This window comes from Globicephala melas, chromosome 2 (genome assembly GCF_963455315.2).
Source record: "Globicephala melas chromosome 2, mGloMel1.2, whole genome shotgun sequence".
Taxonomy (NCBI): Eukaryota; Metazoa; Chordata; class Mammalia; order Artiodactyla; family Delphinidae; genus Globicephala; species Globicephala melas.
In genome coordinates, this window is record NC_083315.2 from 121225592 (window position 1) to 121251805 (window position 26214).

The window sequence follows — 26214 nt, forward strand, 5'->3', positions numbered from 1 at the left end:
TCCAAAGATACAGTCTCCAAACCTCACTGATTCTTATTCACAATTAGTCCTCCTATCTCTAGATCTAAACTTATAAATTTATAAATTCCACAAATATGTTTTGAGTACTTCTAATGTGTGAGGCACATTTTTAAGTGATAGGAATAAAGTTCCTACCTTTCAGCAGGTTATACTTTTGATACTCTCTGCTACTCCTTGGTTTGGTGACTCAGTTACTCTCACATTTTGTGGATTACAGATTTGCTTCTCCCATTCATTTCTCAATATTCACTCTATTTATTTAACATCTTTATTGGAGTATAATTGCTTTACAATGATGTGTTAGTTTCTGCTTTATAACAAAGTGAATCAGTTAAACATAAGTTCCCATATCTCTCACTTTTGCGTCTCCCTCCCTCCCACCCTCCCTATCCCACCCCTCTAGGTGGTCACAAAGAACCGAGCTGATCTCCCTGTGCTATGTGGCTGCTTCCCATTATATGTCCATGCCACTGTATATATGTCCATGCCACTCTCACTTTGTCACAGCTTACCGATCGCCCTCCCCATATCCTCAAGTGCATTATCTAGTAGGTATGTCTCTTTATTCCAGTCTTGCTCCTAGGTTCTTCATGAACATTTTCTTCCCCTTAGATTCCATATATATATATATATGTTAGCATACAGTATTTGTTTTTCTCTTTCTGACTTACTTCACTCTGTATGACAGACTCTAGGTTCATCCACCTCACTACAAATAACTCAATTTCGTTTCCTTTTATGGCTGAGTAATATTCCATTGTATATATGTGCCACACCTTCTTTATCCATTCATCTGTTGATGGACACTTAGGTTGCTTCCATGTCCTGGCTATTGTAAATAGAGCTACAACGAACATTTTGGTACATGACACTTCTTGAATTATGGTTTTCTCAGGGTATATGCCCAGTAGTGGGATTGCTGGGTCATATGGTAGTTCTATTTTTACTTTTTTAAGGAACCTGCATACTGTTCTCCATAGTGGCTGTATCAATTTACATTCCCACCAGCAGTGCAAGAGGGTTCCCTATTCTCCACACCCTCTCCAGCAATTATTGTTAGGATTTTTTGATGATGGTCATTCTGACAGGTGTGAGATGATATCTCATTGTAATTTTGATTTGCATTTCTCTAATGATTAATGATGTTGAGTATTCTTTCATGTGTTGGTTGGCAATCTGTACATCTTCTTTGGAGAAATGTCTATTTAGGTCTTCTGCCCATTTTTGGATTGGGTTGTTTGTTTTTTTGATATTGAGCTGCATTAGCTGCTTGTAAATTTTGGAGATTAATCCATTGTCAGTTCCTTCATTTGCAAATATTTTCTCCCATTCTGAGGGTTGCCTTTTTGTCTTGTTTATGGTTTCCTTTGCTGTGCAAAAGCTTTTAAGTTTCATTAGGTCTCATTTGTTTATTTTTGTTTTTATTTCCATTTTCTCTAGGAGGTGGGTCAAAAACAATCTTGCTGTGATTTATGTCATACAGTGTTCTGCCTATGTTTTCCTCTAAGAGTTTTATAGGTCTTTAATCCATTTGAGCTTATTTTTGTGTATGGTGTTAGGGAGTGTTCTAACTTCATACTTTTACATGTACCTGTCCAGTTTTCTCAGCACCACTTACTGAAGAGGCTGTCTTTTCTCCACTCTATGTTCTTGCCTCCTTTATCAAAGATAAGGTGACCTTATGTGTATGGGTTTACCTCTGGGCTTTCTACCCTGTTTCATTGATCTATATTTCTGTTTTGGTGCCAGTACCACACTGTCTTGATTACTGTAGCTTTATAGTATAGTCTGATGTCAGGGAGCCTGATTCCTTTAGGTCTGTTTTTCTTTCTCAATATTGCTTTGGCTCTTTGGGGTCTTTTGTGTTTCCATACAAATTGTGAAATTTTTTGTTCTAGTTCTGTGAAAAATGCCAGTGGTAGTTTGATAGGGATTGGATTGAATCTGTAGGTTGCTTTGGGTAGTATAGTCATTTTCACAATGTTGATTCTTCCAATCCAAGAACATGTTGTATCTCTCCATCTATTTGTATCATCTTTAATTTCTTAAAGAAATTAAGACACTTAAATTATCAGTGTCTTATAATTTTCTTCATACAGGTCTTTTGTCTCCTTAGGTAGGTTTATTACTAGATATTTTATTCTCTTTGTTGCAATGGTAAATGGAAATGTTTTCTTAATTTCACTTTCAGATTTTTCATCATTAGTGTACAGGATTCCTAGAGATTTCTGTGCATTAATTTTGCATCCTGCTACTTTACCAAATTCATTGATTAGCTCTAGCAGTTTTCTGGTAGCATCTTTAGGATTCTCTATGTATAGTATCATGTCATCTGCAAACAGTGACAGCTTTACTTCTTCTTTTCCAATATGGATTCCTTTTATTTCTTGTTCTTCTCTGATTGCTGTGGCTAAAACTTCCAAAACTATGTTGAATAATAATGGTGAGAGTGGGAAACCTTGTCTTGTTTCTTAGTGGAAATGGTTTCAGCTTTTCACCATTGAGGATGATGTTGGCTGTGGGTTTATCCTATATGGCCTTTATTATGTTGAGGAAAGTTCCCTCTATGTCTACTTTCTGCAGGGTTTTTATCATAAATGGATGTTGAATTTTGTCAAAAGCTTTTCTGCATCTATTGAGATGATCATATGGTTTTTCTCCTTAAATTTGTTAATATGGTGTATCACATTGATTGATTTGCATATATTGAAGAATCCTTGCATTCCTGGGATAAACCCCACTTGATCATGGTGTATGATCCTTTTAATGTGCTGTTGGGTTCTCTTTGCTAGTATTTTGTTGAGGATTTTTGCATCTATGTTCATCAGTGATATTGGCCTGTAGTTCTCTTTCTTTGTAACATCTTTGTTTGGTTTGGTATCAGGGTGCTGTTGGCCTCGTAGAACGAGTTTGGGAGTGTTCCTCCCTCTGCTATATTTTGGAAGAGTTTGAGAAGGATAGGTCTTAGCTCTTCTCTAAATTTTTGACAGAATTCGCCTGAGAAGCCATCCGATCCTGGGCTTTTGTTTGTTGGAAGATTTTTAATCACAGTCTCAATTTCAGTTCTTGTGATTGGTCTGTTCATATTTTCTATTTCTTCCTGGTTCATTTTTGGAAGGTTGTGCATTTCTAAGAATTTGTCCATTTCTATCAGGTTGTCCATTTTATTGGCATAGACTTGCTCGTAGTTATCTCTAATGATCCTTTGTACTTCTGCAGTGTCAGTTGTTACCTCTCCTTTTTCATTTCTAATTCTATTGAGTGTTCTCTCTTTTTTTCTTGATGAGTCTGGCTAACAGTTTATCAATTTTGTTTAACTTCTCAAAGAACGAGATTTTATTTTTATTGATCTTTGCTATCATTTCCTTCATTTATTTTCATTTATTTTTGATCTGATCTTTATAATTTCTTTCCTTCTGCTAACTTTGGGGGTTTGTTTGTTCTTCTTCTCTAATTGCTTTAGGTGTAAGTTTAGGTTTTTTATTTGAGTTGTTTCTTGTTTCTTAAGGTAGGATTGTATTGCTATAAACTTCCCTCTTAGAACTGCTTTTGCTGCATCCCATAGGTTTTGGGCCGTTGTGTTTTCAATGTCATTTGTTTCTAGGTATTTTTTGATTTCCTCTTTGATTTCTTCAGTGATCTCTTGGTTATTAAGTAGTGTATTGTTTAGCTTCCATGTGTTTATATATTTTACAGATTTTTTTCCTGTAATTGATATCTAGTCTCATAGCATTGTGGTCGGAAAAGATACTTAATATGAATTCAATTTTCTTAAATTTACAAAGGCTTGATTTGTGACCCAAGATATGACCTATCTTGCAGAATGTTCCGTGAGCATTTGAGAAGAATGTGTATTCTGTTGTTTTTGGATGGAATGTCCTATAAATATCAATTAAGTCCATCTTGTTTAATGTATCATTTAAAGCTGTGTTTCCTTATTTATTTTCAGTTTGGATGATCTGTCCATTTGTCAAAGTGTGGTGTTAAAGTCCCCTACTATGATTGTGCTACTGTCGATTTCCCATTTTATGGCTGTTAGTATTTGCCTTATGTATTGAGATGCTCCTATGTTGGGTGCATAAATATTTACAATTGTTGTATCTTCTTCTTGGATCGATCCCTTGATCATTATGTAGTGTCCTTCTTTGTCTATTGTAACAGTCTTTATTTTAAACTCTATTTTGTCTGTTATGAGAATTGCTACTCCAGCTTTCTTTTGATTCCCATTTGCCTGGAATATCTTTTTCCATCCCCTCACCTTCAGTCTGTATGTGTCCCTAGATTTGAAGTGTGTCTCTTGTAGACAGCATGTATATGGGTCTTGTTTTGGTATGCATTCACCCAGTCTATGTCTTTTGGTTGGAGCATTTAATCCATTTACATTTAAGGTAATTATCGATATTTATCTTCCTATTACCATTTTCTTAATTGTTTTGGGTTTGTTATTGTAGGTTTTTTCCTTCTCTTGTGTTTCCTGCCTAGAGAAGTTCCTTTATAAAGTTCCTTTATAAAGCTGGTTTGGTGGTGCTGAATTCTCTTAGATTTTGCTCGTCTGTAAAGGTTTTAATTTCTTCATCAAACCTGAATGAGATCCTTGCTGGGTACAGTAATCTTTGTTGTAGGTTTTTCTCCTTCATCACTTTGACTATGTCCTGCCACTCCCTTCTGGCTTGCAGAGTTTCTGCTGAAGGATCAGCAGTTAACCTTATGGGGATTCCCTTTTGTGTTATTTTTCCCTTGCTGCTTCTAATATTTTTTCTTTGTATTTAATTTTTGATAGTTTGATTAATATGTGTCTTGGCGTGTTTCTCCTTGGATTTATCCTGTATGGGACTGTGCTTCCTGGACTTGATTAACTCCTTCTTTCCCCATATTAGGGAAGCTTTCAACCATAATCTCTTCAAATATTTTCTCAGTCCCTTTTTTTTCTCTTCTTCTTCTGGGACCCCTATAATTCGAATGTTGGTGCGTTTAATGTTGTCCCAGAGGTCTCTGGGACTGTCTTCAGTTCTTTTCATTCTTTTTTCTTTATTCTGCTCTGCAGTAGTTATTTCCATTATTTTATCTTCCAGGTCACTTATCCATTCTTCTGCCTCAGTTATTCTGCTATTGATCCCTTCTAGAGAATTTTTAACTTCATTTACTGTGTTGTTTATCATTGTTTGTTTGCTCTTTAGTTCCTCTATGTCCTTGTTAAACGTTTCTTGTATTTTCTCCATTCTATTTCCAAGATTTGGGATAATCTTTACTATCATTATTCTAAATTATTTTTCAGGTAGACTGCCTATTTCCTCTTCATTTGTTAGGTCTGGTGGGTTTTTGCCTCGCTCTTTCATCTGCTGTGTGCTTTTCTGTCTTCTCATTTTGTTTAACTTACTGTGTTTGGGGGTCTCCTTTTTGCAGGCTGCAGGTTGGTAGTTCCCATTGTTGTTGGTGTCTGTCCCCTGTGGCTAAGTTTGGTTCAGTGTGTTGTGTAGGCTTCCTGGTGGAGGGGACTAGTGCCTGTGTTCTGGTGGATGAGGCTGGATCTTGTCTTTCTGTTGGGCAGGTCCACGTCTTGTTGTGTGTTTAGGGGTGTCTGTGGCCTTATTATGATTTTAGGCAGTCTCTCTGCTAATGGATGGGGTTGTGTTACTCTCTTGCTAGTTGTTTGGCATAGGGTGTCCAGCAGTGTAGTTTGCTGGTCGTTGAGTGAAGCAGGGTCTTGGTGTTGAGATGGATATCTGTGCGAGACTTTCGCCATTTGATATTACGTGGAGCTTGGAGGTCTCTTGTGGACCAGTGTCCTGAACTTGGTTCTCACACTTCAGAGGCACAGCCCTGACACCTGCCTGGAGCACCAAGAGCCTTTCATCCACACGGCTCAGAATAAAAAGGAGAAAAAACAGAAAGAAAGAAAGAAGGTAAAATAAAATAAAGTAAAATAAAGTTATTAAAATAAAACATATTAAGAAAAAAAATTTAAAAAGTAATAAAGAACAGACAAACAAAAAAACCCAGACAGATAGAACCATAGGACAAGTGGTAAAAGCAAGCTATACAGAGAAAATCACACAGAGAAGCATACACATACACACTCACAAAAAGAGAAAAATGGAAAAAGATATATATATCTTTGCTCCCAAAGTCCACCTCCTCAATTTGGGATGATTCGTTGTCTATTCAGGTATTCCACAGATGCAGGGTACATCAAGTTGATTGTGGAGATTTAATCCGCCGCTTCTGAGGCTGCTGGGAGAGATTTCCCTTTCTCTTCTTTGTTCACACAGCTCCTGGTGTTCAGCTTTGGATTTGGACCCGTCTCTGTATGTAGGTTGCCTGAGGGCGTCTGTTCTTTGCTCAGACAGGATGGTGTTAAAGGAGCAGCTGATTCGGGGTCTCTGGCTCACTCAGGCCAGGGGGAGGGAGGGGCACGGAGTGCGGGGCGAGCCTGTGGCGGCAGAGGCCGGTGTGACGTTGCACCAGCCTGAGGTGCGCCGTGTGTTCTCCCGGGTAAGTTGTCCCTGGATCATGGGACCCTGGCAGTGGGGGGCTGCACAGGTTCCCGGGAGGGGAGGTGTGGATAGTGACCTGTGCTTGCATACAGGTTACTTGGTGGCTGCAGTAGCAGACTTAGTGTCTCATGCCTGTCTCTGGTGTCCACGCTGATAGCTGCGACTTGCACCAGTCTCTGGAGCTCCTTTAAGCGATGGTCTTAATCCCCTCTCCTCGCCCACCAGGAAATAAAGAGGCAAGAAAAAGTCTCTTGTCTCTTCAGCAGTTCCGCACCTTTTACCAGACTTCCTCCTGGCTAACTGTGGCGCACTAGCCCTTCAGGCTGTGTTCACGCCGCCAACCCCGGTCCTCTCCCTGGGATCTGACCTCTGAAATCGGAGCCTCAGCTCCCAGCCCCCGTCCACCCCAGGGAGTGAGAAGACAAGCCTCTCGGGCTTGTGAGTGCTGGTCGGCACCGATCCTCCGTGCAGGAATCTCTCCGCTTGCCCTCCGCACCCCTGTGGCTGCACTCTCCTCCGTGGCTCCGAAGCTTCCCCACTCTGCCACCCACAGTCTCCGACTACGAAGGGGCTTCCTAGTGTGTGGAAACCTTTCCTCCTTCACAGTTCCCTCCGACTGGTGCAGGTCCCGTCCCTATTCTTCTGTCTCTGTTTTTTTCTTTTTTCTTTTGCCCTACCCAGGTACGTGGGGAGTTTCTTGCCTTTTGGGAGGTCTGAGTTCTTCTGCCAGCGTTCAGTAGGTGTTCTGTAGGAGTTGTCCCACATGTAGATGTATTTCTGATGTATTTGTGGAGAGGAAGGTGATCTCTGCATCTTACTCTTCCACCATCTTGAAGCTCCTCCTGAATATTCACACTCTTGATTTTAGCTTCAACATGCATCAGTGGCCTTAACACTGCCACATCCACAAATAGAGAAAGATTCAAACACATAAAAAGAATAACTAATCACTTCTACTAGACCCCATCCAAGACATAGTTTAAACCATGTTTCATGTTTATTATATTCCAACCTAAATTTTGTTTTCGAAAATTAATATGGAGAAACAATAAGTAATAGACATTTGTTTCATTTAAAGTACTAAATTATTGGTTGTAGTGAACAATATTTCATTTCTGCCCTCAACTAGCTTAAAGTAGAAATCATCTAACCAAATTCAAAACTGAATACATAGTTAGAGCTTATACTTTAATATGAGGGAAGTAGAGACAATAGCCAACATAAATAAAATACATATATGTTAGGTAATAAGTGTGATGGAGAAAATAAAGCAAATTAAATGGACAGATGTAATTTCAAATGGTGGTTAGGGTGAATTGCTAAGAAAAATTGCATTTAGGTAAATGCTATGACAGAATGAGCTATGCAGTTAACAAGAGGGATAATGGCTCAAGCAGAGGCAAAAAACAAGTAGAGAGGCCATGAATGAGTTTGTGTAATGTGGCTGTTTAAAGAATAGCAAAAAGAGGTAGTGAAAGCTACTGTCTGTTGGAAAAAAAATGAAAGATAGAAAAGAAAAGGAAAACCAGCAAGCAGAAATGTGGAGAAAGAGGAGAAAGGAGAGAGAAAAAGAATGAGAAATGAAAAAGATAAAGCAAAATCTGGAGATTCAGTGAAGGTAAATACTTTGTTACGAACAAAGACATTTAATAGTCCTTCTAAGATGGCATATTTTTATACATAAGCATACGTATTTAAATTAGTCCAAATATTTAAACTCTCATCAGTTTCACCAGTTATAAAGAGTCATACTTAAATGCCAACCTCCAGTTTTTTTTTTTTTAACAGGTATATGTTTCCTCCTAGTCTATGGCTTTTTCTTTCATTTTCTTAACAGCTTTCGCAAAGCAGAAGTTTTTAACTTTGATAAAGATCAGCGTATCATTTTTTTGTTATTTTTGTTGTTTTTCACCAATAAATATGGTCATAAATATAAATAAATTTTATAGATGACCATTATCAGGATGAAGTATTCCCTTGATATTCTTAAACTGCCCTTAAAAAATCAAAAATAGTGATTGGGGGGCTTCCCTGGTGGCGCAGTGGTTGACAGTCTGCCTGCCGATGCAGGGGACACGGGTTCATGCCCCAGTCTGGGAAGATCCCACATGCCATGGAGTGGCTAGGCCCATGAGCCATGGCTGCTGAGCCTGCGCTCCGCAACAGGAGAGGCCACAACAGTGAGAGGCCTGTGTACCGCAAAGAAAAAAAAAAAAAAAAAAAAGAAAGAAAAAAAATAGTGATTGAATATTGTCAAATGCTTTATAAATCTATTAATTATCATATTAATTTTTGTTAGTGTTTAATATGATGCATCTCAGTGATCAATTTTTGAATGCTGAACATGTCTTACAATCCCAAAATAAGTCCTACTTTTCTTGATTACTCTCCATTACCATTCTGGGGTTCCAGTTACACAGGCATCATTTGATATTATCCCACAGCTTTGCTAAAAGGTCCTGTCAATGAATAACCAGAGTAGTATTGTGAAAGTTTATTGTATACACACCAAAAAGACAGAACTAGGAACACTTCAAACCAAAACATGGAGTGAGTTTAGGCTTTTGTTGTAAAGCAGCTTACATAGCGAAAAAGCAATGACTTTATTCTTCTCAGTAGTTGGTTATAATGTTAGAATTTTCTTAAATGATATAGAGAATTGGTTAGTGGTTACCTCATATCAATTTGGGGGAAACATTTCAAGTTTCACTTATGAATTCCGGAAGCATAAACAAGAAATGACCCAGCATCAAATTAGTCCTGCAAAATAAGCTAAATTAAGTTTTGTGTGTATGACTAGACTGATATTGTCTGTTTAGGGAATTTTCAGAGTTGCTTTCCATTTGTTTTTTATTTTAACAGATCTTAGTTGATTGTTCTGTTTGTTTATTCTTTTATCACTTTGCAATTGTGTTTCAGTAATTTATTTTGATATATATCAAGTTCACAGATTCTTTCCTCAGATGTGTTGAATTTACTGATAATTTTATCAAAGACATTGTCTATCTTTCTGTTATTTATTTGTTTTTATTTCTAGCATTTCCATTTGACCCTTTCTTATTAGTTTCCGTATTTCTACTGAAATCCCCAACTGATCATTCATGTTATCCACTATAGGCAATAAAGCCCTTAACTTATTAATTATAGTTACTTTACATTCCCTGAGAATTGCAACATCTAGGTCATTTCCCATCCTAGTGGCTCTAATTATTTTGTCTCTTTGTAATGTGTATGTGTGCATATTTGTGTGTGTGTGTGTGTGTGCATGCACCTTGTGTTCATGCTTTTTGTTTTGTACTTTTTGATTTTGCAAAACTTGTGTAGGAAAGTAAAGACTGAGGTAAATGATATTTATAGTAGAAAATGGGCACGCCTCTTCTTTGCTAGAACTTTAGTGTGTGTGAGGGGGTTAAAAGGTGCAATGGATTTGGGTCTTGTGCTTATGGTTCCCTTCCACGCACTTAACGTTGGCTTCAAACTTCTCTAGTGTTACCTTTTGCTCAGTGTGGGGACTGGGTTCCTGGAGTAATTTTCTCACTGTTCCTGTTCACTTTCAGCTTTGGAGTTTTTCTATGTGCCTATTACTCACAGAAGGTCTCTCTCCACCCTCTTGCCTCTCCCCCAGTGGTAGACTGCTGCTTTACTGGTTACTCAATGCTATGGCTAAATGTGTGCCCCCAAAATTCATGTTGAAGTCCTAACCTCCAGTACCTCACAATGTGACAATGTTTGGAGATAGGACCTTTAAAGAGCTGATTAAATTAAAATGAGGCCCTTAGCGTGGGCCCTAATCCAATCTAACATATGACCTTAAAAGAAGAGGAAATTTGGACACATAAAGAGACACCAGAATTGTGCACATATAGAGGAAAAACCATGTGAGAACACAGCAAGAAGGCATCTATCTGCAAGCCAAGGAGAGAGCTACTGACAGCTTAATCTTGGACTTCCAGCCTCCAGAACTGTGAGAAAATACATTTCTGTTGTTTAAGCTACCCAGTTTGTGATATTTTGTTATGGCAGCTCTATCAAACTAACACATTCAACATTTTCTAGCTTGTGTTCAGGATATGGAGATGCCTTGTCTCTTGCACTGATGTAAGCATTGCCTATATCCCTGGATCTCTGCTGTGGGGCTTTACAGTGATCTTGCTCCTCCCCCAGCATTAGGTGTCCAATTGCCTGTGCCCAGTACATTTTCCCGCCATTTCCCAGATGTAGTGGTTTTTGTTTGTTTTTCTCTGTTCTTCTCCTCCAGTTGCTATGGCTCTTCAGCTATCATTGGAATCTCAGTGTTTGCTGCCCTTTTATCAAGGGATTAAGCCTTTTTTTCCCTTAAGATATGAAGTTCTAGGCAAGGATTTTTGTTGTTTCTATCATAGTGGTCATTCCGCTACCCAGGCTTAACACTATTCCTTTGGCCCTAATCCTTCTTAAATGCATATAATGACATCTGTGGAAGAGAGGTTGCAAGTGAGAACAAATTTGCCTTGTTTCTAAAACTCCCAGGGATTCTATACTATCACATTAACTCACATGATCTTAGCAATTGTTTAAAAATTTTAGCTGAAATCTTACTAATGCTGTGCTGTATCCTAGGTTATCTAGTGTTTGAAACTCGTATCTCTTTGGTGGTACCTTTCTTTCCTTGAATTTCAGGCTAGTTGATTATACCGCAACCTTAACTTTCTGAGAGTTTAAAGATGAATTATAAATTTGCATTCTGTCTGATTTTTCTTGTTGTTAGGTTGAGAGATAAACTCTTTTCAGTTTTCTGTATACGCTAAGTGGAAACAGAAAGGGAAAAAAATCATCTTCATAGGGACATCATTAATAGTTTGAAATTCAACATTTTCCTGTTGTTGTTGAAAGATTTAATAAATGGAAAGCAAGTAATGGAATTAGAATTTACTAATAGGTTTCAAATCATAACATGCAACATCTTACACTAAGCTGAGCCCTGAAGAAACAGCAAAATTTGTGTGTGCCACACTGTTTATGCAAATTAAAGTAATTTATTCTACAGTACTCATCAGATTAGATATTTTTAAGTTTGTCAGAGATTGCCCTCCCAGGTTATTCACCCCTGTGTAATCTTACATCTGTCAACTATCTGACCTGTGGGAGTTCTTAATGATATCAAAGGATTCACCCCAAGAATGTAGCTACCTGACTTGTTTTGTAATATAGCAAGTATCTCAATAGTTTTTGATGCAAAGTTATAAACATACTAAAAATTTTCAAAGTTAATGATCTCCAAACAGCTGCATTCATAATAAATCTACTCCCTTATATTGTCTTTGAAAAATAAATCAACATTAAATTTCTTTACATTTATGATTCAGTCAGATGGGATTATAATCACAGCACTTATACACACTATTAATAAGGTAAAACTCAAACAATAACTTATCATAGGATACGTCTGGGCAGAATTCTGAGTTTTTTTCTTTTTTTTCTCTTTAACTCCATTTCACCTCTTTACTCTCCTAAAGTTTGGTTCAGTATTTCCAAATTTATCCTTTAAATGTGTAGGATATTCTTTGACTATGCTCTTTGGCTGAGATGTTCCATCAACTTCTTAAAATGTATTGGTTTTTCTCTATCTCATTTTCTCAGGTTCAGTCTCCTATTTACTTTGTAATTGTTATTTCAATTACTATTTATAAGCAGAGTGAATGAATTATAACAAAAGTAGTCTTGACAATCAAGCTATTTAAAAGGAAATCAGTGAAGAAAATGTATTCCAAAATTGACAAATGGCCTCACCTTTGCTTCTTCCTCTCATTCTACTGTCCTAAAAACAGGGTTCTTTCAAAAGCAAAGCTCAGTAGGCTTATGAATACCCTTCGTGTAAGAGTGAATGGAATAAAATGAATTCACTTTGGAAAAATTCTAATGTGGAACTTATACTAGGAACTCATAGTTATGAGTCTGAAGAGAAACCAAAATTTTAAGGTAGGGTCTTAGAGAATGTCCCTAGAAGTTTCTGAACTTTCTACAAAGGCTCTTTTTGTGTGAATGTTGGCATGTAGATTTTGAATGTCTATTTCTACAGCTTTGACGTGGTAGGTTGAGGATGTGGAGTGAAAGCCAGATGGGAACAGAGAGTGAAGAGCAGATTAACAATGAACCTAGCTTTTCCCACCACAAGGTCAGAAGAATTATTCATACTTTATTTTCAAATAAATAATATTTTGACCAGGACCTATTTTTACCTTATGTAATTATTTTGCATGGAACAAACCCAGACTACTGCCAGATATCCATTCTGAACTAAAACCTTGTACTTCCTGAAAATGTAGATGATAAAAATAAAAATTTACTTTCTGTAATTAGCTGAAAGATGCCATTTTGCCAGTTGTTGTGCAATTTTGCCCTTTATTAAATTTTGACCTGTTCATGTTGTAATATAAAGGAAGAGAAGTGAAATGGAAAGAACTTTGGCTCCCTGGGTTGATTGCTACTACTCTTTGTAGGGTACATCATATGCTTTAACCTTTCATTAGTTAACAATACAGGACTTGAAGAAAGTAGTTTTAAAAATTGTGTTCAGGATATTTCTAAATGAGAATAAATGGGAATAATTTTCCTTTGGAGAAAAATGTAATTCTGCGTGTATTTTAATTTCACCCCTAGTAAGACTAGGAAAATAACGGCAACAAATTTTATCTCTATTCTCTTACTATATCCTAGAAACAGCTCTAAATTGGCAAAATAAAATAGAATGAGTGATTATTTTGAGAACTTAGACTAAAGCAGCTATCTGGGAAATAAATAGGCTGACTGCTCACTTAATAAAGTAAGTCAGGCAACTTTTTAGCCCCAAATTCCATATTTTCTTTCTTTTATCCAGCCATCAAAGAATATGTTGAGGTAAAAAAGTACTTTGCAACCATTTATTCAAATAAAATGAGTAAAATACTACATATTAATATGCGGCTCTATGATATTCCTAAACTATATCATTCCTATATGAATTAAGGCAATGCATTTTACTTGAGATTTTACAATATCAGGCACTATGTTAACTATCCTGCAAAACTTCTAATGTTTATGGGGTGCTCACCTTCCCTTCCTTCCTATTCACCAAAAAGGAATGTATGGCTCCCTGTCAAGCACAACATGGAAACCTTAAAATACGGGGTCTATTTTCCAATGGGATAACTAAACTGACAAAAGTTCAATTTTTCCACATGATGTTCTCTTTCATTTTTCATTCATCCAGTGTGGAAGAAAACTAGGGCTCTACATGAACTGGGCATCCCTTTCGCCTTTGTGATGAGTCAAAACAACTCAGGCAGGATCTCAGCAAAGAAAAACACATGGTGGAGGAACTTCATGTCTGCTTATGATCACAATGATGACAATAATACCAGTGATCTTAACATTTAATATTAATTGCTTGATATGTAGCAGTCACAGTGTTTAGCACTTTATGTGCATTACTTCATTTAATTCTCATAAAATTCTTATGAAATAACTACTGTTATATATCACAAAAAGAGTAACTGAGGCTTAGTGAAGGATTCAAATCAATTTTTAAACTTAAGTGTAAATAAAAGATATCCATGGGTTTATACTTTCCTAACCTAGTATAGCTATAAAGAACACCAGTTATAAATAAGTAGCTGAAGGTCCTTAAATGATCCTTGGAAACAAAAATTTTATCTATAATAGGAGGTTGGTGGGTGTGGTAGTTTAAAATATGTCCACAAATTATTTGATACTTCTGTGATGGTTAGTTATATGTGTCAACTTGACTGGACTAAAGGATGACCAGACAGTTGGTAAAGCATTTCTGGATATGCATGTGAGGGTATTTATGGAAGAGATTAGCATTTGAATCTGTAGACTGACTTATGAAGATCATCTTTACCAATGCAAGTGGACATCATTCCATTTTATGAGAGCCTAAATAGAACAAAAAGGCAGAGGGAGGATGAATTTGCTCTCTGCTTGAGCTGGGATGTGGGACACCAGTTTTCTGCCCTTGGATATTGGCAGTCCTGGCAAGGGACCTGGACTGAATTACAACACCAGCTTTCCCAGTTCTCCAGCTTGAAGAAAGAAGATAATGGGATTTCTGGGCTTCCATAATTATGTAAGCCAATTCTTGTAATAAAAATCAACTCCCTCTCCCTCCCTCTCTCTCTAGATATACATATATAGATATAGATATACAGATATAGATATCTCTCTCTCTCTCTCTCTCTCTCTCTATATATATATATATATATATATATGTATATATATCCTATTATACCTCCTATTGGTCCTGTTTCTCCAGAGACTCCTGACTATAACAACTCCCTACAAATTTAGAGCCAAATCCACCCCACTCTACCCCCTGTAAGTGCGTGAGTTGGACTTAATGACTACCTTCTAATGAAAGTAAAATGGTGTCTCTGGCACTAGGTAATAAAAGTCATTGAGGCTTCCTTACTTTTGGGAAAGCCAGTCAGCAGAGCCATATTAACCAAGATCCAAGGCTTCCTGCTAACTTCCATGTAAATGAGTCATCTCAGAAGCTTCTGATGACTGTATCTCAGACTGATCTGTTGACTGCAAATTTCTTAGACACCCAGAACAGAGCCAACCACTACACAGATCTTGAATTACTGATCCAAAGAAAACATGATGAGATAATGTTTTTTGTTGTTTTGTTTTAAGCAACTATGTTTTGGAGTAATTTGTTATGCAGCAATAATTAACCTATATATTGAGAATTATTAATGTTGGATTCATTTCCTTTAAAAAATAACAAGCAGAAGTTTTCAAAATATAATAAATAATGACCAAACTCTCCCTTTTAACAGTTCATGGTGTAAAGGAGCATAAATAAAACACTAGATACAATCCAGGTTGCCTTCTAGAAAAATGTAGACAGAGTAAGAAAACAGAGCCATGTGCGAGATATTTTACCTGCGAGAATCAGGGAAGGTTTCAACAGAGAAGTAACACGAAAACTGAGATTTAAATCAACTATTTAACTTCTCTGAGCAAGTTACTAGACTGTTAAATAAAATGATGTGTTACACATATAAATAAGTCCCACCAAAATGTCCCTTCGTGAGATCTACAGAATGAAGAAGATTTATATCTGCTTCATAGAAAAGAAGAAGTATAAGATAACTGGTTCTATTAAGTGCCTGAAATGAAATTTAAAGTAGAAAGCATCAGAGGCAATTTGTTTCTACTAAATGAAACTCAAATGAAATTTAGCATACATACTAAGGAAAACTGGCTAATGTGCAATAAATCTGCATTTTAATAATTCTTGTATAAGTTATATTCCTCCTGAGGCAGTCATTCTGAATTAACTCTTTTTTTTTATCTTGAGTTACTTACATGTAAGATAATATTTCTCTCAAAAAAATTTCACTCAAATAAGTCTGTCAATTTTCCCTTCTAACCAATTAATTCTTATTAATAACATTAAAGATATTGAGTCACCTCTGGACTAGGGTTTAGTATTCATGAATTTAAGCCTTTTCTACTTTTGATTCTAGCAATTCCTATAATTTGACATTAATAATAATGTGACTGTTTAGAAGCAGTCGAACATTAAAGTGCTCTTTAGTCAATATCATATAATTTAACTGACTTGTGGATTCAAAAATAATTTTTAGTTCTGCCCAGAACGCTGTAATTTCTACATAGGGTATCATTTTAAAATTGGACAAAAAGACAGACTGAACACCAAGCATTATCTCTTTCTTATGGACATACTCAGGATGTCTTCTCTACATTTCTTGAAATCACTGCAGCCAGTATCCAAAGGTAGCAAGTGAGGAAACAAAACAAAAGAAAACAATATCAGTCATAACAATAAGAAGAAATAAGGTCAAATTTTCTGAGGATAGGAAAAGATCTCCACGATTTAGAAGGCATTTGTGGAACCAACATGGCCTTGTTTCTTTGTTATTGTTTATTTACTTGTTTGTTTTAGAGGAAAAATAATGAAATTTTGAGTCAGATGAAGGGAATTTGACTCATGACAGTCTCTTTTTGACTAAATATGCACTTTCTAAGCCTCCATTTTCTCATAAATGAAATGAAAAAGGTAACAATTCCTCACAGTTTGCGATACTGATTTTAATTACAAGAAAGTGTGAGTGGAATGTGATGCATTACGAGAATTTAGTGCCTATTCCTCTAGTCTGTTAGGTTTTGGGGTTCATGTATGATGACAAACTTGTCTTTATTCCTACCACTTAACACACTGTGAAATAGAAGGGTTACTTTACACCTGTGTTGAGTGATTGATTAAAAATAAGACCATAGGGCTTCCCTGGTGGCTCAGTGTTTGAGAATCTGCCTGCCAATGCAGGGCACATGGGTTCGAGCCTTGGTGTGGGAAGATCCCATATGCCGCGGAGTAACTAGGCCCGTGAGCCACAACTACTGAGCCTGCACGTCTGGAGCTTGTGCTCCGTAACAAGAGAGGCCGCGATAGTGAGAGGCCCATGCACCGCAATGAAGAGTGGTCCCTGCTCGCCACAACTAGAGGAAGCCCTTGCACAGAAACGAAGACCCAACACAGCCAAAAATAAATAAATAAAGAAGCTTTCATTTTAAAAAAAAAGATAAAAAAAAAAAGACCATAAACAAAACGAAAAGACAACCCACAGAATGGGAGAAAATATTTGCAAATGATGCGACCAACAAGGGATTAATCTCCAAAATATACAAACAGGTCATACAGCTCAATATTAAAAAAACCAAACAACCCAATCAAAAAAATGAGTGGAAGACCTAACTAGACATTTCTCCAAAGAAGACTATACAGATAGCCAAAAGACACATGAAAAGATGCTCAATATCTCTAATTATTAAACAAATGCAAATCAAAACTACAATGAGGTATCACCTCACAGCAGTGAGAATGGCCATCATCAAAAATTCTACGAATAATAAATGCTGGAGAGGGTGTGGAGAAAAAGGAACACTCCTACACTGTTCGTGGAATGTAAATTGGTGCAGCCACTGTGGAAAGCAGTATAGAGGTTCCTTAAAAACTAAAATTAGATCTACCATATGATTCTGTAAGCCCACTCCTGGGCATATATCTGGAGAAAACCATAATTCGAAAAGATACATGCACTCCAATGTTCACTGCAGCACTATTTACAATAGCCAAGACATGGAAGCAATCTAAATGTTCATCGACAAATGAATGGATAAAGAAGATGTGGTATATTTATATAATGGAATATTACTCAGCCATAAAAAAGAATGAAATAATGCCATTTGCAGCAACATGGATAGACCTAGAGATTATCATACCAAGTGAAGTAAGCCAGACAGAGAAAGACAAATATCATATGATATTGCTTATTTGTGGAATCTAAAAAAAAAAGATACAAATGAACTTATATATAAAACAGAAATGCACTCACAGACATAGAAAACAAACTTATGGTTACCAAAGAGGAAAGGGAGGGAGGGATAAATTAGAAGTTTGGGATTAATATACAGTACTGCTATATATAAAATAGATACCCAACAAGGACCTTCTGTATAGCACAGGGAACTACACTCAATATTTTGTAATAACCTATAAGGGAAAAGAATCTGTAAAACATAGATATATACGCATGTATAACTGAATCGCTTTTCTGTACCCGTGAAACTAACACAACATTATAAATCAACTATACTTCAATAAAAAATAAATTAAAAAAGAGACACAGCTTCAATTTCTTTCAATTTCCTTTCTTATAAGTACATGGGTTTATATATTTCCAACTAATGATATTAAGAGAAGAATTATTTCTTATACAAGTTGTGGATGTAAATTCAAAACTAGAAAATTTCAGATAATATATTTTATACTTCAAATGCTTCTTTTCTTATCCAGTTCCCTTAAAAAATACTGTCATATATTCTGACATGGTTAAAGATGTAATAGAAAAGTAAGAAACATGACTATAAAGCTAACACACTCAATAATATGGAGCAGATTGTAATGTAAATTTATCTAACTGTAGGCCAAGAAAGGGAAAAGTGTATACAGAGATTGAGATAAACATAATAGGTCAGGCCAACAGTAAGTGTAAGGGTGTCTAGAAGAAAAGATTGTTGGTACATGGGACATGGCAATAAGAAGTCTAAGATTAGCCAATACTGGTAAATACAAAAAGTCATGCATTAGAACTTGTCAGAAGGATATATCAACAGGACCTGGAGTATACAGCACATGTTATAAGCCAAATCACTTTAGCACCTAAGGTAACATTGAAACTAATCACTTTTATTAATGAAGTCCCCATTTTAAAGAACCACTTCAAATATTTTGAAAGGAAAGCATCTGAACCAATCTGTTCTAACTTAATTGGTTTATTATCAAGATTCTGATATCTAAAATGGATTAAAAAAATTAAACAAAGAATAGCATCTAAATAATGGTCTCTGAATAAGGCATATTTTAAGTCAATATCTATTTTACAATGTCTGTATGTTGATGTTCCTATTTATAGCAGGATCTTTTGATAAGGCTTTACCCATCCTGTTTTACTATAAGTGATATTTGGTTCTATCAAAAAAAAAAAACTACAAAAACAAACAAACTTTAGGACATTAGGGTTTCACAAAAGATAATTTAATAAGTCCTGAAAATTACATATTTAAGACATATCACAGTTTCTGTGGTATATACCATGATGTTTTCATAGGGATTTTGACTCTTGACATTTAAATCTGGGGATTTTTTTTTTTGTATTAATGGTCTTGGTGATGAACAGAATATCAATAGCATATATTTTCAACACATATCATTATTTATGGTGCGGCATGGGCATTAATTACCTTGTACTGTGACAAATATTTGGGTCACAATCTTACCATGCAGAGTAGTCACAGAACATTCTCTCTTAACAGTCTTATATGTTTGCTTTAAGAAAAAATAAATCATCTCAGAATAGGATGTGGTTGGTTAGCATCTCTTAACTGTATGCCAAAATAAATATTTGTACCCCAAGATCTCTTAAAGTTCAAGAATAAAGGTAATTTTACATTATGTGTTTGTTGTTATTGAAATTAAAGTCAGTGTTTTCATATATAACAGTTTTTTTTACAATCAGAAATATTGTTTTATTATATGGTGATAATGAACACTCAATAGCCAAATGATCTCTGAATGCTACACAATTACTTGTATTTTTAAAATTGCCAAAATTAGAAACTACAAAATGCATATTGAAAGTAGGATATTCATACAGCAATGAAAATCTACATCTATATACACAGGACAGATTGTTGGTTGCCAGAGGCAGGGCATGGGGTTGGTGGTGGTGAAATGGGTGAAGGGAGTCAAAAGGTACAAATTTCCAGTCATAAAATAAATATGTCATGGGGATGTAATGTACAGCATGGTGACTATAGTTAATAATACTGTACCGCATATTTAAAAGTTGCTAAGAGAATAAATCGTAAAAGTTCCCATCACAAGGAAAAAAAAAAAGGTAAGCTATGTACGGTGACCTATGTTAATTAGATTTACTGTGGTGATCATTTTGCAATATATGTAAATAGCAAATCATTATGCTGTACACCTGAAACAAATATAATGTTTGTCAATTATACCTCAGTAAGAAAACAAACATCTATAACTTCACACAGCAATATGAATGAATCTCATGAACATAATTTGAATGAATGAAGCCAGACCTGTAAAGTACACACACACACTACATATATATATATACACATATATATATATATACACATATATATATATTTATAAGTACAAAAAATAGGCAAAATTAATTTATTCTGTTAGATTTCAGGACAGTGATTATACTTGGTGGGGGAGGGGTGGATGGAAAGGGAAACGAGAGGGGTTTCAGGGATGCTGGCAATGTTCTTTTCTTGATCTGACTGCCAGTTACATGGGTGCGTTTAGTATGCAAAATATTTATTGAAATATAACTTAGTTGTGAGACAGTACTTTATGGGTCCCTTGCATTTGTGCATGTTGTGTGAGGAGAGGCACTGGCTGCCTTTTGTTCCAGACTATCTTTTCAGAGATGTTAATATAGAAACGGCCTTGGAAGATACAGAAATAGTACCCTTCAGGGTGGAGAGAAGATTTTTTTCCTGATTAGTATAATAAAGATAATGCTTCTCTCTAGGAAATAATTTTAGTTGGTTTGCATGTAGCCCTTTATAAAAAAATTGGGTTTCCCTAAGTTCAGAGCTCCTCTCCTCTAATACAACCCACTGCATGTGCAGATGTCACTGGGCCTTGTTGCACAACCTGGTGGAAACTGAGGCTCAGGAAACATTGCAAATGACCACATTTTAACTACTACTATTGCTGCCCAAAATAAACTGTCCTTTGCTTTTTCCTCAGGAGTCTCATGACTTCTGCCAGCATCCATGAAATGGTGGTATGCTATCTTGCTAACTTGAAGATAGGGTAAAATCTCAAACCCTTCACATTTCTTGACACTAAAATAACCACTTAACAGATGTAGTAAATGTTGCATATTTTTAAATAGTAAACTACTATGCTTGATGCTTATGATAATGTTTATTTTCCATATGTGTATTGTACTTTAATAGAAAAAATTACTTGGAGCTGTATTCATTTCTCATAAATCACGAATCACAAGAGGAAGCAAAGGCAGACACTAAAGATTTCTTCTTCAAGAAGATATCCACCCACATACACACAAAATCAAAACAAATAAAGCACCTGTTAGCATTTGTAGAGCAATAAACAAGTTTTTGAGCCCCAGCGCATTACTTACTCTTTTGGGCAAGATAGTATTACTACAGAGCATGGATTTCTTAAATCTCTGTATTTTTAATTATATGAAATTTTGATTAAATTTCCATTTGAAAAGTTGCCCTATTATATTTATGTACTCTGTGTCAGGTATTACCTATTCAATTTTTACTTTTCCCTTCAAATCAGTAATATTTAAATACTATTTCAAGACTTTTTAAAAATATAGTTTTATTTTATTTACTCTGTTGAAAGAGAAGGAAAGATGAGTGTGAAATTCAGTATTTGCCCAGTGAACAACAGTATTGTTTGTGATGTTTATGGGTGAATCTACTGGTAGAAGACATGGTAATTGGAAAATGAGTATAATACCTTATTTGCGCAAAGTTTAAGTTTTTGGAGTAGCTGAACTCATATCATATTGAATCATAAGTCTATAGTGAAAGAAAATACAGATAGTTACAGCTCTCAGCATAGTGAACAGTGAAACTGAAACATAGACAGCTTAATTTATTTTTCCAAAATTATTGAACAATTTTGTAGAGGAGGAACCTGAACTTTGATCTTACTTAAATGCCCTTCCTTTACTGTCAAAAATTTATCCTAAAAGGGCAAAAGATAACAGTCTTCCTGTTTAAGAAATACATTTACGGATTAAATGGCAAACACTTCTGGATGTGACAACTCCTTGTCGTTTTAAAATGTGATATTGTGTAATTTCCACCTTTTAAATGTAGAAACAAGGAAATTTTTTCCTGAAAATTGAAATTGTATTGACAATGAATCATTAAAACTGAAAGTCAGGAATTAGAAAACAATAACCAAATATGCTAGAAAGATAATACATACTCAGGACTTCAGTTCCCACAGGGTGCAGTTTTCTCTAAAGCAGCGTCAATGACTCAACTCACTGTAATGATGTTTAGAGGAACAAGAAACCGAACCACAAAGATGCCCTAATAAAAAATAAGTTATCTGAGGATGGAAATGTCTTCTGTATGAAATATTTTGCACGAGCCCTTATGAGATTCCTCTCAGCTATACAGCTAGGCCTGCTTTCATAACTGGGGCTGTTCTCGTGGGATTTTGCACTGCTTTTCAGCTTTGATAGAAAAGAAGAGAAGGGTGGAGGATATTGATCTGATTGGTTAATCTAGGGACAAGGGTTTATGAGCTGCTCAGTAGGCTTTTCAAAATAACAAAATACAGTTTTTGAATTATAAGCATGTATAAAAGGCTTATAATTTAAAGGGAAAACTGGTTTTGGGTGGTGATATTTTTATGATTCTTTGATCACTGCTCTCACCTCCCTACTCCTCATATCAGATAATGTTGGATAGGGAATACGCATAACTCTCATCCTATTCCTATATTCAGAGATATGGTAATTTGATTACATTGTTAATATCTTTTTTTTTGCAGCACAGGGGCCTCTCACTGCTGTGGCCTCTCCCGTTGCGGAGCATAGGCTTCGGACGTGCAGGCCCAGCGGCCATGGCTCATGGGCCCAGCTGCTCCGCGCATGTGGGATCCTCCCGGACCGGGGCACGAACCCGTGTCCCCTGCATCGGCAGGCGGACTCCCAACCACTGCACCACCAGAGAAGCCCAATATCTTTTATTTTTAACATCTTTATTGGAGTATAATTGCTTTACAATGGTGTGTTAGTTTCTGCTTTATAACAAAGTGAATCAGCTATACATGTACATATATCCCCATATCTCCTCCCTCCTGGGTCTCCCTCCCATTCTCCCTATCCCACCCCTCTAGGTGGTCACAAAGCACAGAGCTGATCTCCCTGTGCTTTGCAGCTGCTTCCCATTATCTATTTTACATTTGGTAGTGTATACATGTCCATGCCAATCTTTCACTTCAACCCAACTTACCCCTTCCCCCTCCACATGTCCTCAAGTCCACTCTCTATGTCTGTGTCTTTATTCCTGTCCTGCCCCTGGGTTCTTCAGACCCTTTTTTTTTTGGTTCCCTATATATGTGTTAGCATACAGTAGTTGTTCTTCTCTTTCTGACTTATTTCACTCTGTATGACAGATTCTAGGTCTATCCACCTCACTACAAGTAACTCAATTTTGTTTCTTTTTATGGCTGAGTAATATTCGATTATATACATGTGCCACATCTTCTTTATCCATTCATCTGTTGATGGACACTTAGGTTGCTTCCATGTCCTGGCAATTGCAAATAGAGCTGCAACGAACACTCTGGTATATGACTCTTTTTGAATTATGGTTTCTCAGGGTATATGCCCAGTAGTGGGACTGCTGGGCTGTATGGTAGCTCTATTTTTAGTTTTTTAAGGAACTCCATACTGATTTCCATAGTGGCTGTATCGATTTACATTCCAGCAACAGTGCAAGAGGGTTCCCTTATCTCTACACCTCCTCCAGCATTTATTGTTTGTAGATTTTTTGATGATGGCCATTCTGACTGGTGTGTGGTGATACCTCATTGTAGTTTTGATTTGCATTTCTCAGATGATTATAGATGTTGAGCATTCTTTCATGTGTTTGTTGACAATCTGTGTATCTTCTTTGGAGAAATGTCTATTTAGGTCTTCTGCCCATTTTTGGATTGGGTTGTGTGCTTTTCTGATACTGAGTTTCATGAGCTGCTTGTAAGTTTTTGAGATTAATCCTTTGTCAGTTGCTTCATTTGCAAATATTTTCTCCCATTGTGAGGTTTGTCTTTTAGTCTTGTTTATGGTTTCCTTTGCTGGGCAAAAGCTTTCAGATTTCATTAGGTCCCATTTGTCTATATTTGTTTTTATTTCCATTTCTCTAGGAGCTGGGACAAAAAGGATCTTGCTGTGATTTATGTCATAGTGTTCTGCCTATGTTTTCCTCTAAGAGTTTTATAGTGTCTAGCCTGACATTTAGGACTTTAATCCATTTTGAGTTTATTTTTGTGTATGGTGTTAGGGAGTGTTCTAATATCATTCTTTTACAAGTAGCTGTCCAGTTTTCCCAGAACCACTTATTGAAGAGGCTGTCTTTTCTCCATTGTATATTCTTGCCTCCATTATCAAAGATAAGGTGACCATATGTGGGTGGGTTTATCTCTGGGTTTTCTATCCTGTTCCATTGACCTGTATTTCTGTTTTTGTGCCAGTACCATACTGTCTTGATTACTGTAGCTTTGTAGTACAGTCCGAAGTCCAGGAGCCTGATTCCTCCAGCTCCGTTTGTCTTTCTCAAGATTGCTTTGGCTATTCGGGGTCTTTTGTGTTTCCATACAAATTGTGAAATTTTTTGTTCTAGTTCTGTGAAAAATGCCAGTGGTAGTTTGATAAGGATTGCACTGAATCTGTAGATTGCTTTGGGTAGTATAGTCATTTTCACAATGTTGATTCTTCCAGTACAAGAACATGGTATTTCTCTCCATCTGTTTGTATTATCTTTAATTTCTTTCATCAGTGTCTTACAGTTTTCTGCATAGAGGTCTTTTGTCTCCTTAGGTAGCTTTATTCCTAGGTATTTTCTTCTTTTTTTGCAATGGTAAATGGGAGTGTTTCCTTAATTTCTCTTTCAGATTTTTCATCATTAGTGCATAGGAATGCAAGAGATTTCTGTGCATTAATTTTGTATCCTGCCACTTTACCAAATCCATTGATTAGCTCTAGTAATTTTCTAGTAGCATCTTTAGGATTCTCTATGTATATTATCATGTCATCTGCAAACAGTGACAGCTTTACTTCTTCTTTTCTGATTCGGATTCCTTTTATTTCTTTTTCTTCTATGATTGCTGTGGCTAAAACTTCCAAAACTATGTGGAATAATAGTGGTGAGAGTGGACACCTTGTCTTATCCCTGATTTTAGAGGAAATGGTTTCAGTTTTTCACCAGTGAGAATGCTATTGACTGTGGGTTTGTCATATATGGCCTTTATTAGGTTGAGGTAAGTTCCCTCTATGTGTACTTTCTGGAGAGTTCTTATCATAAATGTGTATAGATTTGGTCGAAAGCTTTTTCTGCATCTATTAAGATGATCATATGGTTTTTCTCTTTCAATTTGTTACTATGGTGTATCACATTGATTGATTTATGTAGATTGAAGAATCCTTGCATTCCTGTGATAAACCCCACTTGATCATGCTGTGTGATCCTTTTAATGTGCTCTTGGATTCTGTCTGCTAGTATTCTGTTGAGGATTTTTTTAGTCTATATTCATCAGCGATACTGGCCTGTAGTTTTCTTTCTTTGTGACATCTTTGTCTGGTTTTGGTATCAGGGTGATGGTGGCCTTGTAGAATGAGTTTGGGAGTGTTCCTCCCTCTGCTATATTTTGGAAGAGTTTGAGAAGGAGAGGTGTTAGCTCTTCTCTAAATGTTTGATAGAATTCGCCTGTGAAGCCATCTGGTCCTGGGCTTTTGTTTGTTGGAAGATTTTTAATCACAGTCTCAATTTCAGTGCTTGTGATTGGTCTGTTTATATTTTCTATTTCTTTCTGGTTCAGTCTCAGAAGGCTGTGCCTTTCTAGGAATGTGTCCATTTCTCCCAGGTTGTCCATTTTATTGGCATATAGTTTCTTGTAGAAATCTCTCATGATCCTTTGTATTTCTGCAGTGTCAGTTGTTACTTCTCCTTTTTCATTTCTAATTCTATTGATTTGAGTCTTCTCCTTTTTTTCTTGATGAGTCTGGCCAATAGTTTATCAATTTTGTTTACCTTCTTGAAGAACCAGCTTTTAGTTTTATTGATCTTTGCTATTGTTTCCTTCATTTCTTTTTTATTTATTTCTGATCTGATCTTTATGATTTCTTTCCTTCTGCTAACTTTGGGGTTTTTTTGTTCTTCTTCCTCTAATTGCTTTAGGTGTAAGGTTAGGGTTTTTATTTAAGATATTTCTTGTTTCTTGAGGTAGGAGTGTATTCCTATAAACTTCCCTCTTAGAACTGCTTTTGCTGCATCCCATAGGTTTTGGGTTGTCGTGTTTTCATTGTCTGTTGTA